We start from the raw sequence: 16176 nt of genomic DNA on the forward strand, positions 1-16176 counted from the left end.
GCAAAATATTTAAACGAAAACTTACGTACTAGTTGGTAACTGAAACATCCTGGCAGATTAAAACTGTGTGCGAAACGAGATTCGAACTCCGGACCTTTGCCTTTCGCGGGAAGTTAGCAGGTGAGGTATTGCCAGGTGTGAAGTTGTGAGGGCGGGGCGTGAGTCGTGCTTGGGTGGCTCAGATGGTAGAGCACTTGCCCGCGATAGGCAAAAGTCCTGAGTTCGAGTCTCGGTCCGGCACACAGTTTTAATCTGCCGGGAAGTTTCGTATCAGCGCACACTCCGCTGCAGAGTGAACATTTCATTCTAATTGGTAACTGGTTGAATGCATAAAGTTAGTTCTGTTTATCATGTAACTTCATTCATTCATGGGGCCTATCACATATGAGGATGAATAATTTGTTAAAGACGTTTATGCCTCGCCCCCAAAGTGATTCCAAAATAAATAAATAAATATATATATATATATATATATATATATATATATATATATATATATATATATATATATATATATATATATATATATATATATATATATATATATATATATATATATATATATAAATCTATTAATACTGTAATTTACAGTAAATTGTTTTATGTTTTTTATACAAAGAAATGTTTTGTAATTAAAATGGTTTGGCTGGAGACATCTGCCAAGTGAACGAAGCGTCAAATGCAAAATATGTAGTGACGGTGAAGAAATAAAGAGATTGTTACGTACTTCATTTATCCTCGCCTGACGTTGGCGTGTTTCCCTGTCGGATACTACATTGGGTGTGCATCTGCTCCTATGTTTTTATGTATTCAGTTAAACATTTGATATTTAATGAAAATGTGAGAGTCGCGTCTATTTAGAAAAGCGCATCTTTCGGAAACATCCGCTCCCTGTGCTTCATAAAGTTGTTTGTGCGTTGTAGTTATTTATTAAACTTAGTACGATAATTTACAGGCGGCGTTTCTTGCTGCTTCTAACGAAATATGTGAGTAAAAACTTTCGCTCACTGTGTTTAGTTTCGCTGAGTGTTCCAGTTTAAACTTGATTTTTTTTTGTTTTTTCCTGATTTTGGTATTAGTAGTGGTTTAGTATTAGTAATAGAAGTACTTTCTTCCTTAGCAGAGTGCAAAATTCGAGATAACTGGTTCAAAATGGCTCTGAGCACTATGGGACTCAACTGCTGAGGTCATTAGTCCCCTAGAACTTAGGTTAGTTAGGTTTAACTAGTTATAAGGACATCACACACATCCATGCCCGAGGCAGGATTCGAACCTGCGACCGTAGCGGTCTCGCGGTTCCAGACTGCAGCGCCAGAACCGCGCGGCCACTTCGGCCGGCAGATAACTGGTATTAGTTTTTTAAACCCTTCTACTTCAGTAACGGAAAATAGTAAAATATTTACAGATACTGAAAAAAACTTAACTCTTAGGTAAATAGACGTTTAAAGTGTGTACTTTGTCGTAGGTTTGAAAGTAGTGGGTTCCGGTGAGAGTTGATAAAAGTATTTTGATTGTGTGGGGGGGGGGGGAGTGGGAGTGGGAGTGGGTGGACACAGTGGGCATTCTAGCGATATGCTCTCCTGGAAACGTAGACTTTGTAGCAGAAATAAATTAACAGGGAAGCAGTGGAGTAACGTCAGTCCTCTTGAGGTGCAGTTACAAAACACAGAGGAGGAACTAGGTAGGATTAGGAGGGAGAATGGTGCTGGGGTATGGGAGCTGGCAGTTGGTAAGGAGGCCGCTAGGAGATACTCAGTTGTATTTTGCCTATCGCCAATAGATTTTACGAACTGTCGGAGTTTAATGGGGAGGAGCCTCTTGTAGCTGTATGTGTAGGAAATGCGCAGCTGACTCAGTAGCTAAGGTCGCTAACACAGCTGCAGTTTCAAATAGGAGGTTCTGCTACTAGGGAGTTCACATGGCAGATGTATAGACCAGCAGGAAATGTTGGGAAGTGAGTGCCAGGTCACCAGCATTGCGAAACCTAGTGCAGGGTTGTCTAAACTGACAATTAAGTAAGGGCAGTTATGTAGAATTCTGTGAAAGATAAGTTAGTGAATCGTGTGAGGGGTTGGGGGAGGGAGAGTATGATTCAGGTGGTGACCTGGAAAAGAATGTCGTTGTTAGGAGTGTCAATATGGGGCTCGAGAAGGCACTGATGGTGGAGAGCACGGTTCAGATTGTAGAGGCGCCTGCAGACCCTATCGATAGATTGAGTTTCCCTGGGCGTGTTCTGCACCTCAAATCTTATAGGTGACAGTGTAGTGGGCGGTGGTGGGATTACTCTTGAGAAAACTACTGCAGTAGTTACAGCTGCATCTGTTGTAGACTGAAGTTAAATGATAGGTATCTCTGCTTAAAGGAAGGCTCTCAACAAAGAAACTACCTTCGAAGGAGGTCAGTCATCCAAGTAGTGCATGAATTAGCATATTTTATGAAAATATAAGAGGTATTAGAGACGCAGTGAATTGCTTAGACATGTCGACTCTGAAATATTGATACAGCAGAGCACCACTTAAATAGTGTGACAATTCCGAGGCTTCCTTTACCAGGATACAGATTAGCTGGATGCTTCTCAAGGATTTCTTTGTGGAATGGGGGCGTGGTCATGTACCTAGAAAACAGTATTCCATTTGAGTCCATAGATGTATCGAAACACTACATTGAGAGGGTATTTGAATGTTGTGCAGGAGTAGTTGAATTTAGTGAAACTAAGCTTTTAATTATAGTTATTTATAGGCCCCGTCAACTCTGACTTAACAATATTTCTGCTCAATCTAGAGAGGTTTCATGGTCCACTTTATAGGAAGTATCCTACATGAAATTAGTTCATGTGGTGACTTCGGTATTAGTTTTGCGTGTTACTGTGGAAGAAAAAGGTTATTGCGAATGTCCTACATTCATATGATCTGATGTAACCTGTATTTCTGCCAACCAGGGTGCAGGTGAACAGTAGCACAATCATAGAACGCCTATCTAGTAATAAAGAATAAATAAAAATATCTATCAATAAAAGGGTGAATAGCCTTTCAGACCACTATGCACAAACTTTTGTAATCAGACATGTTTTAGACAGTTACAAACTACACAGAAAAAGTAATCCAACAATAGTAGAGATTTTTAAATCTCATTAAGGAACAAGAGTGACAGGGCAGATACAATGTTGCCCTTCATCTACATACTTATTCTGCATTTCACACTTACGTGCCTGGCAGAGGGTTCATCGAACCATTTTCAAACTACTTCTCTACCATTCCACTCTCGAATGGCGCGAGGGAAAAAGGAACACCAAAATCTTTCCGTTCGAGCTCTGATTTCTCTTATTTTATTATATTTTTTTGACACCCACCTACGTAGGGAGAAATTATTTACGTATTGTGAAGAGAAAGTTGGTGATTGAAATTTCGTAAATAGATCTCGCCGCAAAGAAAACAGCCTTTGTTTCAGTGACTGCCACGCTAACTCGCGTATCATATCAGTGACACTCTCACGCCTATTGCACGATACCATGAAACGAGCTGCCCTTCTTTGCACTTTCTCGATGTCCTCCGTCAATCCTACGTGGTAAGGATCCCGTACCGCGCAGCATTATTCCAGCAGAGGACGGACAAGTGTAATGTTGGCTGTCTCTTTTAGTGGGTTTGTCGCATTTTCTAAGTGTTCTGCCAACAAAGCGCAGTCTTTGTTTCGCCTTCCCCACAATACTATCTACGTGGTCTTTCCAAATTAAGTTGCTCGTAATTGTAATTCCTAGGTATTTAGTCGAATTGACAGCCCTTAGATTTGTGTGATTTATCCTATACCCAAAATTTATTGGATTTCTTTTATAACCCATGTGGATGACCTCGCACTTTCCTTTGTTTAGTAATATTTGCCACTTTTCACGCCATACAGAAATTCTCTCTAGATCATTTTGTAATTCGAATTGATCGTCTGATGATTTTACTAGACGGTAAATTACAGCGTCATCTGCAAACAATGTAAGGGGGCTGCTCAGATTATCACCTAGATCATTTATATAAATCAGGAACAGCAGAGGGCCTATGACACTACCTTGGGGAACGCCAGATATCACTTCTGTTCTACTCGATGATATACCGTCCATCACTACGAACTGTGGATTCGTGATTTCCTCTCAGAGAGGTCAGTCACACAACTGAGACGATACTCCATATGCACTCAGCTTGATTAATAGTCGCTTGTGAGGAACGGTATCAAAAGTGTTGGTTATTTATCAATAAGTAATTTTCTTCAAGGTGATTCATAATGTTCGGTACAATATATGCTCCAAAATCCTACTGCAAGTTGGTCACTAATATGGGTCTGCAATTCAATGGGCTACTCCTATTTCATTTCTTGAATATTGGTGTGAGCTGTGCTACTCTCCAGTCTTTAGGAACAGACCTTTCGTCAAGTGAGCGGTTGTATATGATTGCTAAGAAAGGCGCTATTGTGTCTGCATACTCTGAAAGAAACCCGATTGGTATACCATCTGGACCGGAAGACTTGCCTTTCTTAAGCGATTTGAGTTGTTTCGCAACATCTAAGATATCTACTTTGATGTCACCCATGCTAAGAGCTGTTTTGGTTTCGAATTCTGGAGTACTTACTTTGTCTTCTTTCGTGAAGGAATTACGGAAAATTGTCTAAGACGTGTATATTTCTATTGTCAAACCACAATTTACGAAAGATGTTTATATTTTATTAATAGGATTAAATATGAATAATTATTATTTGTCATTTTGGAAATAATTATGGTAGCAGGGAATGTCTGCTCCAAAGTGTTTTTGGCGGGAGGGACCGCACATTGATATAATTTTAAAAATGGCACTAGAGACCGCGTATGGATACATTTTAAGAAAAGATCGGAAAAGACAGCGTATTGATACAGTTTGAAATGGTAGCAGGGATTGTCTGCACCGGAAAGCATTGTTGGCGGGAGAGACCGCACTGTAGCGTTCGTAGGAAGTCAGTAGCAAACTGAAACACGTAACTGTTTCGAAACAAATGAGACGGTACAATATAATGTTTTGGAACGCTGTTTCGAAACAGTGAAACAGTTCGTTTTCGTAATTGTATAGGCCCACACATATCATATTGAGTGTCTACTGTACAAATATTGCCATATAAACACAAATAAGGTGAGAGAGCGCCAATCATATCGCTGACAGTATGAAAATTTCACTTATGTGTCTTGGCAGTCTCGTATTTCCTACAGCAAATGCGCTGTTTTCGTGTCATGTGATTTTCATATTTTCAATTGGCTGAGGTCAGAGTTTTGTTTGACATAACAGATATTGCCAAACTCTCTTCCCTGTATTCTAGTGCCTAATTTTGATAGGTTTCATGAGTGATGATCTGTATGTGCTCTTCAAAAGGCATATCATAGAATATAATTTATTGAGAAAGCATTCTGGGAAGCGAGGCACTTAACATTTATAAGTGTGCCACTCACTTTTCTTACTCAAAGTTAAATTTTCCATTGGTTGCGGTATGTTTCCTTGAAGTATAAAATCCAAACTAAAATTTAAAACAATTCATACAGTTTAATGCTTTTGTGAGACCTGGCTCTACACCACTTACAATTCTTGTTAAGGTAGTTTGTTTGAAGTACAGGTATGTGGCGCTCCATCAAGTACTCACAACAAGCAGATATATTATCATTTTATTACAAACTTCCCCAGTAAATCAGAGATAAAGTTAAGTTGCTATCGAAATCCAATTTTTATCACAGCATCTGAAAGCCAAAAACAAAAGTATCAAAGTACTGTTGTTGGTTTGCCTGAGAATTATCTATGATACCCAAGTATTAAGATACCTACATTGTGTAATAACCAAACATAGCACATTTACAACAGACAAACATATACATACATAAATCAGATAATTATTCTCGACCACATAAATAAATGAACTCAAAAAAAAATTAAACTCACTCAATGGTGAGCAAATACTGAAGAGTCCTCTGCGTGCAACAAATTTGAGAAAAATGTTCTTATAAGGTAGCTACATCTAAAATTTAGTGGACTAAACAGAATCCAGCCAAATACAAATTCAGTGAATATTTGCCAGAGTAGAAAAAAATTATCTGAAATGTTTACTGTTTCATTTCTGTGTAGTTCTACTGTACCTATTCTAAGTTGTAGTTTAGAAATATCATTTTTGATACTTTTTAGCTTGAAAGACGAGATTGTCTGTTATTGTTTGCCCCTGCTTTGAAAATATGCGCTCACATGTACAGAGGTGGCCATAACACAAAGACGTCGTTTCATTATTTCAAACAGCGTAGGAAACAACACAGTTTTCCTTCCACCACAGCAGTGGATCTTGTGAATCGTGTATCAGTGGCGTCTTCATACATTTATAAAGCTCGTCTGTAGCTGCAGCACCTGTATGTTATAAGAGATGTGTAATTTAACTGAATGTTTTTCACACTTTTATTATTTTGAATGCGAATAATGGGCGTTATTTTATTGTTTGTTGGTGTTTTCTAAAGCAGATATTACGCCATTTCGGAATAGGGCAGTCAATTAGAAATGAAGCTTAATCACTTGAAAGTGTTTCATGAAGTGAGATGTTAAATGTGTTTCAGTATCTGTACCGTGCCCGAATCTCGTCCGAGACAAGGGCGGAATGAAACGTCACTGTTTCGACACAATTAGTCCCTTCCAAGCACAAGTGGACTGAAACAGCGTTATTTTGAAACAGCGATACAGTTGTGTCTGGCTCGAGGTCGAATCTGGTCCCGGTATCTGAGACAGAGCGGTATGAAACACCAATGTTTCGAACCAGTGAAACATAGCCGTTTCGAAACACTGAGGCAGTTACACGTATCGATACACTGTATCGAAACATAGAAACAGTGGCCAAGTCTAGTAAGCGAGATGTGAAGCGAGTCGGCAGCAGGTCTGAAGCGAGAGGCTGAGAGGAGCGGTGTGCCTGCCAGCCACCAGCTGTGATGTACAAGAGATTAGAAACGGATGTGCAGAGACATCAGCTTACTATTATCATAAGAGGAACTAATATATATATATTATATAAACTCAAGACTACTGAAGGTATGTTTGCGCAATGCTAGTTGCAAGGTTATTGTAAAAAGTCCCATTTGAACTTTTGTAAAATCATTTCATTACCAGCAGGATATATTCGAAGAAACGTTTTCAGAATATAATTAATTTCTGCCAGCAATGTTTCATTACTGATTACAATCCAACCCAAAAACCATCAACGTAAAGCTTTGCAAAATCGTTGTCAAAAAGTTTAACTATGAATTACATAACTTCAGTCAAATTAAAGAATAACGTCAGCTTTGGTAATAAATACAGCCACTTATTATGACAGCCCACCAGCAGCTAACAGAGTATAGTAAACCAGAGTAAGTATATTCATGCCGCAGTTCGATGTAGCAGTCTGATGGCGATCCAGTAACAGTAAAAAAAGGTAAGGAACAGTTTTGGGTTATTGAAGGTAACGACTGAGGGCGACGACGACGACGACGACGACACATTCTATGTTTCGTTGAAATAATCTCCAAATCACTTTTAATAAGCAGCATTTAATTTTGTATGCGAAGATTGCACTTATTATTATTATTGAGAAAGAGAATTAACTTCAGAGTGAAGATTTCGTTTGTTATTATTAAGCAAGAGATAGAAATCCTAAGGGAAGGTTGCGCAAATAAAGAGAGATAGAGGAAACGGGGAAGGTTTCAACTGTATTTAGTAACTCCGCTTTAGTGCCACCATCAACGGTAAGATTTCCATCGCTATCGCGCAGTGACGATATTGACTGTTTTTTGCCACTTATGTACGTTACATACGACCAGAATCTCTTGGGGTTCCTACCATATTTTGAGACAATTTCATTGCGGAAACTATTAAAAGAATCTCGCATTGACGTCCGCACTAAATTTCGAGCTTCCGTGAAACTTTGCCAGTCTTGGGGATTTCGCGTTCTTTTGAATTTGGCGTGCTTTTTTCGTTGCTTCTGCAACAGTGTCCCGACGTGTTTTGTGTACCATTTTGGATCAGTCCCATCTCTTATTGACTTATGCGGTATGAATCTATCTATTGCTGTCGATACTGTATCTTTGAATTTGAGCCATATCTGGTCTACACTTACATAATTAGCTTCGAAGGAATGGAAACACTCTCTTAAGAAGGCATCAAGCAAATTTTTATCTGCTCTTTTAAATAGATATATTTTGTGTTTATTGTTTTGATTGATATGGTTTTGAGCCTTGCTACAATGACCTTGTGTTCACTAATCCCTGTATCCGTCATGACGCTCTCTATTAGATCAGGATTATTTGTGGCGAAGAGGTCAAGTGTGTTTTCGCAGCCATATACAATCCGTGTAGGCTCATGAACTAATTGTTCAAATTAATTCTCAGAGAAAGCATTTAGTACAATTTCAGAAGATGTTTTCTGTCTACCACCGGCTCTGAACATGTATTTTCGCCATCACATTTATCATACTCTTTGAATGTTGCTTTCCATTAGAACGTTCAAAACAGGTTACTAGCAGTAAAAGGGAGCCTGTGTGGCTGAGTAGTGGAATAAGAATATCATGTAGAACAAATTGGGAATTACATCAAAATGTGATAGGTAGTCGGAATCGAGACCATTACAAACAATACTGTAGGGTGCTTAAAAATGTTGTTAGGAAGGCAAAGAGTACGTGGCGCGCAAAAAGAATAGCTAATTCAGAGGGAAAAATTAAAACTATATGGTCAGTCGTGAAGGAAGCGTGTGTTCAGCAGCATAAAGTCTAGGATATGAAGTCAGTACGTAGTAAAAATGTTTGTTACTGATAAGTCAGGTGTAGGTACAGTATTTATCAGTCAGTTTCCGAACATAGCTGATGAATTTAATAAAAACTTTATTTCCACAGAGAATCATACAAATCTTTTGGAAAACGGCTTTCCGAGTCTGATATCTGAAATACTTCTCCGTGATACTGACGATGGCTAGACTGAGTCAATAATTAAATCACCGAGGACAAAGGACTTTCCTGGATATGACGGAGTATCTAGTAGAATGCTGAAGTACGGTGCTGCACACGTTAGCCTTGTACTTAGCTTTAATCTTTCAGGCAACTGGCCATTCCTAAAGGAAAGATTACAAATAAAGTACTCAATAGTAAGGCCGCCTTATAAAAAGGAGGAATGTACGTCAATCTTAGACCAATTTATATGCAATCAGTGTTTGCTGAAGTTATTGAAAAGGCAGTGTGTATAACGATAATTGATCATTTCTTTTCACATAATTTGCTGCCAAATGTTCAGTTTGGTGTTAGAAGTGGTTCAACAACTGTGAATGCTATATTGTCTTTTCTGTGTGAGGTACTGGATGGATTAAACAAAAGGGGAGGAGCAGCTCACAATAGCGTGAGCTCTTACTTTAAGAACAGACAGCAATAGGTCATTCTCCACAGCGCTGAGAATGGCTGTGGTGTGGCGTCCGAGTGGGGGAGGGCGGGGGGGGGGGAGCTCCCCAGGGATCAGTGGATGCGCCACTCCTGTTACTCATTTCTATAAATGATGCATCTTCTAAAATATTTCTGTTTGAATAAGTGCCATTGTTGCCCACAACATCCGTTACTACCAAGTAGTGCCATCAACAAATAGTACAGTTCGAGATTTGAGTTCAAGGCTTGTAGAAAATAAACTAACACTGAATCACAATAAGACTCGTATTTACACTTTCTAACAAATCTCGACGGCCTAATGACACAGAATGGTCAGTGAGACTGAACTGTCGTGCATCTTGTTCAAAGATTTAATGCTGCCTTTCTTACTATCAGAACAGTATCTGAAGTCAGTGATAGTTCGGCAAGCACAGTAGTCTACTTCGGTTACTTTCATTCGCTTACGATGTATGGTATTATATTTTGGGATAACTTTTCGCGTTTTCAAAGGGTATTTTTGGCTCAGAAAAGGGCGGTTCGGACAAAAAGTGGTGTAAGTTCGCGAACTTCTTGCCGACTCCTTTTCATTATGTTGGATATTCTGACACTGGTGTCCCAGTATACACTGAAGAGCCGAAATACTTTGACCAATTCCCACCGCGACGCTGGATGTCGCCTAATGCCGTTGTGGGCATTTGAAGTGGTAACAAAAGTACCTAAGGGGAGAGGACGCGAACGGGAGATCACGCTAGCGAAGATACGGGCAGCAAATAGGGAAATCCATTGAGTTATGTGACAAACGTCAGATTATCATTACACAAAGGCTGTGAACGAGTGTTTGGAAAACGGCGAAGCTGGTCGAATGTTCAGGTGCTACTGTAGTGAACATCTACGGAACGAGGTAGGACAGTGAAACTACCACTAGGCACTAAATTATTGGACGCCCACGACTCTTTATAGAAGGTGGGTTTCGGAGGCTTGTGTTCTCTGTAAAGTAGGATAGAGGATGACCCGTGGCATCTCTGTCGGAAGACCACAGTGCTGGTGCACGCACAAGTGTTTCGGGGCACACCGTTCATCGTTGAACACAGCGCAGCGCAGCAGACCACCCTGCGTGGTCACATGTTGATCCGATGACATCGTCAATTATGATTGCAGTCGGCTCGTGACAATCGGGATTCGACCGTCGAGCAATGGAACCTGTCGACTCTTCCGGTGAATCATATATGTGCTACACTACGTCGATGGTCGTTTCCACAAACAGCGTCATCGAGGTGAACGGCAACTCGAAATGCGCGGCGCGTACACAGGCCGGTGGGAGCAATATTATGCTATGGAAGACATTCTCCAGCGCATGCATGGGACCTGTGGTAGTAACAGAAGACACGCTGACAGCTGCGAACAGCCTGCATCCCTTCATGCTTAATGTCATCCCCGACGGGGATGTCATCTTTCTATAATTGTCCGTCTCGGAAGCAGAACCGTGATGCAGTGTTTTGAGGAGCATTATAACGAATTGACGTTGATGTCTCGGTGACAAAATTCGCCTGATATACTACTATGGAACACATCTGGGTCGCTATCGGGCGTCATCACCGCGTACGCAAGTCAGTGGCCCGTTATTCACGGGAATTACATGACCTGTGCGTAGATATCCAATGCCACAAACCTACCAACAAACTGACGGATCTCTGATACGCACAATCAGTGATTAATAGCTTGTCTGTCCGTCTTTACAATAAAACAGGTGATCAAAATGTTTTGGCTCATTAATTATATTCTTAAATGTCGTTTCTTGATAACAGTATCAACATACTCCCAAGAGCTAGCAGCTTTCACTCAAGTAATATTAGCAACTCCTTGGATCTTGTGCAGAAAGGCGTACAATATTCTGCTACATCCATTTTCGAAACGCTATACCAATAATTCAAAATCGTAGCAGTAATCCACGCTCTTTCAAATTTAAACTTAAGAGCTTCTATCGAGGAGTTCCTTGAAAAGTTAATTTCTATGAATTTGTATGTTACATTGTTGATTGCGTTAAATTAACTTCGAGCTTGCCGTCTTTTCAGAAATAATATTTATTTTATGTTACCTATTTCCTTCGTAATTTCATATACTGACGCGTTTCATGAGCATGGAGATTTGCTTCTGAGTTTGGTCCTGTCGAAGTAGATAGATAGATAGATAGACATTCCTTCTGCACAACTTACGGTAGGCTAGAGAAAAGACTCCCACCATGTCCAGCCCCTCTGATGGAGAGACTGAGAACAACATAACAGAATACATTTTACTCTTCTGACAGTTGATGCAACCTATACGGAAATTTAAGAATCATTTGATATATTACAGAGGTCGATAGGGTCAATACTCAAAGACGATGAAATTAATCCTCAATTAAACCACATCAAACTAATTCGACTGCAGGGGAAAATATCATCGTAGGTTTGCCTAACCAGAGGAGATATTCCTAATAACTTGAAATATGGTGAACAGCCACAAAGACTGTTCGAGCCGTTAATTTCAATTAGAGACCACGGCTTCTTCTTGGCAGATGGACAGCATTCTGTCCCTCCCCTTTCGACGAGTGTCTCGCCACTCCAAGGAACCCATGCAGGCCAGAACAAATCTTAAGCGTCACTTCGGTTAGTTTGGATACGGGTACTTCCTTCTGCCGGTGGGTGCTTAGCGGGTTGCGATACAAAACTGACGGGAGAGGCTCCGTCTTCCTCAGTTGCTTCCATTGGTTAATTGGAGCAGCTCCGTGGAGTTCAGTAGCACAGGAGCTGCCGCCATTTGTACATCTTCGTGCTTGCCTACTGTTCTCAGTAGCAGCCGTGGACCTTAAAACACCGGTTCCAAATATTTCGCATTAAAGGTAACGCAGCCTCGACTATTTATGATGCGTACCATCACAAAAATACTTAACAATTATGACGTTCTTGGGAAATGAAGAGCTCCTCTATAAAAATCAACATGGATTCCGCAAACAGAAATTCTATGAAACTCTGCTCGCTCTGTTCCTCCATGAGATCCTCAGCGCAGTGGACAACGGCGCTCAGGTTGACGATGTGTTTCTTGATTTCAGTAAGGCATTTCACACCGTCTCGCATTGCCGTTTAATGAAAAGAAATACGAGGTTATGGAGTATCGGAGCAGACCTGCGATTGGATTCAAGACTTTCTTGCAGATGAAACATAACACGTCGCTCTTAACGGAACTAAATTCGACATATGCAAAAATAAAATCTGGAGTACCACAGGGAAGAGTGATAGGACCTCTGTTGTTCACAATATATATATATATATATATATGCTCTAGCAGAAAGCGTCAGATGCTCTTTAAGGCTATTCGCAGGTGATGCAGTTGTTTATATCAAAGTATCAACGCCAGAAGATACTAAGAATTTTCAGAACGACCTGCAGAGAGTTGATGAATGGTGCAGACGCTGGCAGTTGACCCTGATAATGTAACATATTGGTCATACATTCGAAAAGAAATCTACTACCGTACAGCTACACTGTTAATGACAAACAGCTGGACACAGTCTGCTGTAAAATATCTAGGCGTAACTACCCAGAGCGATCATAAGTGGAATGATCAGATAAAACAGTTAGTGGGGAAAGCAGACACACGACTAAGATTGATCAGAAGACTCTTAAGGAAATGTAACTTACCCACAAAGGAAGTAGCTTATAAGCCGCTTGTTCGCCCGATTCTTCAGTATTGGTCATCTATATGGGATCGCTATCAGGTAAGACAGATAGAGGAGATAGAGAAGATCCAAAGAAGAGTGGCGCATTCCATCACGTGATCGTTTAGCTGGCGAGAGAGCGTTACGGAGATTATAAACAAACTCCACTAGCAAACATTACGAGAGAGATGTTAGTAGTAGAGCAAAGTATGTGTCACCCCACTTTCCATTGCTGCCAAATTTATTGAAGATGGCGTTGTTGACATCATACAAGATGGCGGCATGTAGACTTGGCAACAGTGCATGACGTCATCCAAGATGGCTGCTTTTGGCGGGAAAATAGGTCAGCTGGGCTACGACCACTAACCTAACCCTCTAGAAAAAATTGGCGCCAAATTCAAATTCCTACACGATAATGCATGCAACACCGTACTGGTCTTTATTATTATTCATTATTATTATCATTTATTGACATTCATTATCATTTATTATTATTTGTATCACGCACATGTGTATGCAGTCCAACTGTTAGTTCATACCCCTATCACCAGAGAGCGCTGCCGTGACGTCATTCAAGATGGTGGCTTTTGGCTGGAAAATGGGTCAATTCAGTTATGTTCACTAACCTAAGCATCCAGAAAATATGGCCGAAAATTTGAATTCCAACAGGATATTGGCGGGCTTCTCTTCATTATTCTTTATATCAAGTATGTGACCAACTGGGTTATTTGATATCTGCCCCACCTCCATTACGTGATTAAAGATGGCCATCTGGGCCACATCCTAAACCACCAAGTTTGAATTTTCCTGGTCACTTATGCTTCCGCCGCTAAATTATTAAAATCTCGTCATTTGTACTACGCTAAGTCACAAGGTGGGAAAAGGATTCTTTATTTCAGGCATTTTGGTCATGCAGTTGTGTCCCAACTCACTTAGTAAACATCCTCCAGATGTTCACATCATGAACTGCAGAGTGCAGCTGATGTACCCGCAGCCAGCTGAGGCCCCGCACACCAGGTAGGCAGCGACTACCCCCTGCTACCGGCGTCCCAGAGTCTGCCACACCACTCGCCTTAAGTAAACTTGTTTTGGCGAGCACTTAATGCTGGACAGGATGGAACCTGTGCATGGCTACGTCACAATGGTTGGCCGTTCGATCCAGCACGCGGTAGACAGACAACGCACGCTCGCACTTTTGGCGGCAAAGTTGTCTTTCTGTACAGATTCAAACAGGTCCATATTCACGTCAGACATCCGCTGGTCGGTCTACATTCCACCATGTGTCTGGCGTGAAAGGTGTTCTTTCGTCTGCGACTGAAAGTTGTTTTTTCGGGACACTGGATTCTTCTCTGATGTCGCACAACGGTCCGAGATGTTTGCTACAAACTTCTATCATGTGACCCGCTAAAAGCTATTCTTTATTATTATTCATTATCATTTATTATTATCATTCATTATCATTTATTATCACTTATTATTATTTATTATCACTTATTATCATTTTCTATTATTATGCGACCGAGGACGCCTTGCTACACTTTTGGCCCCAAAGTTTGCTCAACAGTTGAATCAGCCATGACTGTACAAGAGCACGTTTGGGCGCCACAAATCCCCTCGCTAAGTTAGCTCTCTCTCTCTCTCTCTCTCTCTCTCTCTCTCTCTCTCTCTCTCTCTCTCTCTCTCTCTCTCTCGTGCACGCGCTCGTTGTAACCGACCACGCACCCCACAGATGTCCGACCACGTATGTCACACATGCTCAAACGCCCCCTCCATACACGTGACGGACATAGTCGTCTGTAAATATGCTAACACCCACATTGCGCATCTAACGTATTTATTACCTAGGTACTTAATTCCATTTCAATTTTTATCATATTAAATAATTCAGTTTACAATTTCATATATGTATGCAAAGGTGTTCAACTACCTACTTTCAACTACTTTTAGAGGAGCAGACCGCCACCTCTTCCTATGAACCCTCGCATAGTTTGAATTCTGTCAGTAAAGAAACGTCGCTTGCGCTTTCGCTGCCAACCTAAGAAAATTGTGCGTAAAGAAAGGACACTTACACTATCTTCATCCACCCGACCACCAAATCCTCCTAGGATCAGGGGCCAAGTGTGAAATCTGCACTAAACAAACCTCACTTACATCTTCGCTACCAACGTAAGAAAATTACTGAAAATGAAGCGTACCACCACCACCACCACCACCACCACCACCACCACTTGCTAGGGGAGCGGGTAGTAAAAGGACTCAGCTTGCACTAGGCTGATGGAAGGAGGAAGGAGTGTACTTTATTTATTTGGGAGCAATTTATTTAGGGATGGAGTACATGTATCACAGTACACACATTCTTACATGCCGCCACAGCATACAGACCTGCAAACTACTCCTACATAGCTCATGTATAAGACTCTACACACACGCTTGCTAATTGTAAACCATCAAAAAATTCACTGAACAGTCTACAGACATTTGACACACACCTAAATAATTCAAAACATTAACACCCATAGAACGGAACAAATCTTACTTTCTCTAAATAATAATCCATCTAAAATACATTCCTCCCTAATCGTCAACTTTCCAGAATCATACACATGTCTCTACTAGAGATAGACAGTACCACCACCCTCTGTATTCGCCACTCAGTCCGCGGTCCAGCTGATTCAGTAACCCCCCCCCCCCATATCAGAAAATGTGAATAGTTTCACATATCTTTTTGAAACTTTTGCCTATCATAGGTTTCGATATGTAAGGCTGACTTAAGGCAGGTTCTGAACTCCAGTAGTGCACTACACTTGGCAACACAACCACACCCATCAAGATATTCATTCCTATCCAGGCCTGTAATTCGTCTACAGATATATTAGTCCAGTTATTTTTTGACTCACTCACAGCATGACCAGATCGCCGTTTTTGCGCAAAAACCACTCAGAATGCACTGCGCTGCTCGGGGAACTAAAGGAGGACTGCACTCTATTTATTTCGAGCCCCTTTATGTACGCATGGAGTATATTTGCCACAAAACACCCGCACTGATCTGACTGTGGTCATGTGACATAGCTCAC

The sequence above is a fragment of the Schistocerca nitens genome, chromosome 5, assembly GCF_023898315.1.
Source record: "Schistocerca nitens isolate TAMUIC-IGC-003100 chromosome 5, iqSchNite1.1, whole genome shotgun sequence".
Classification (NCBI taxonomy): domain Eukaryota; kingdom Metazoa; phylum Arthropoda; class Insecta; order Orthoptera; family Acrididae; genus Schistocerca; species Schistocerca nitens.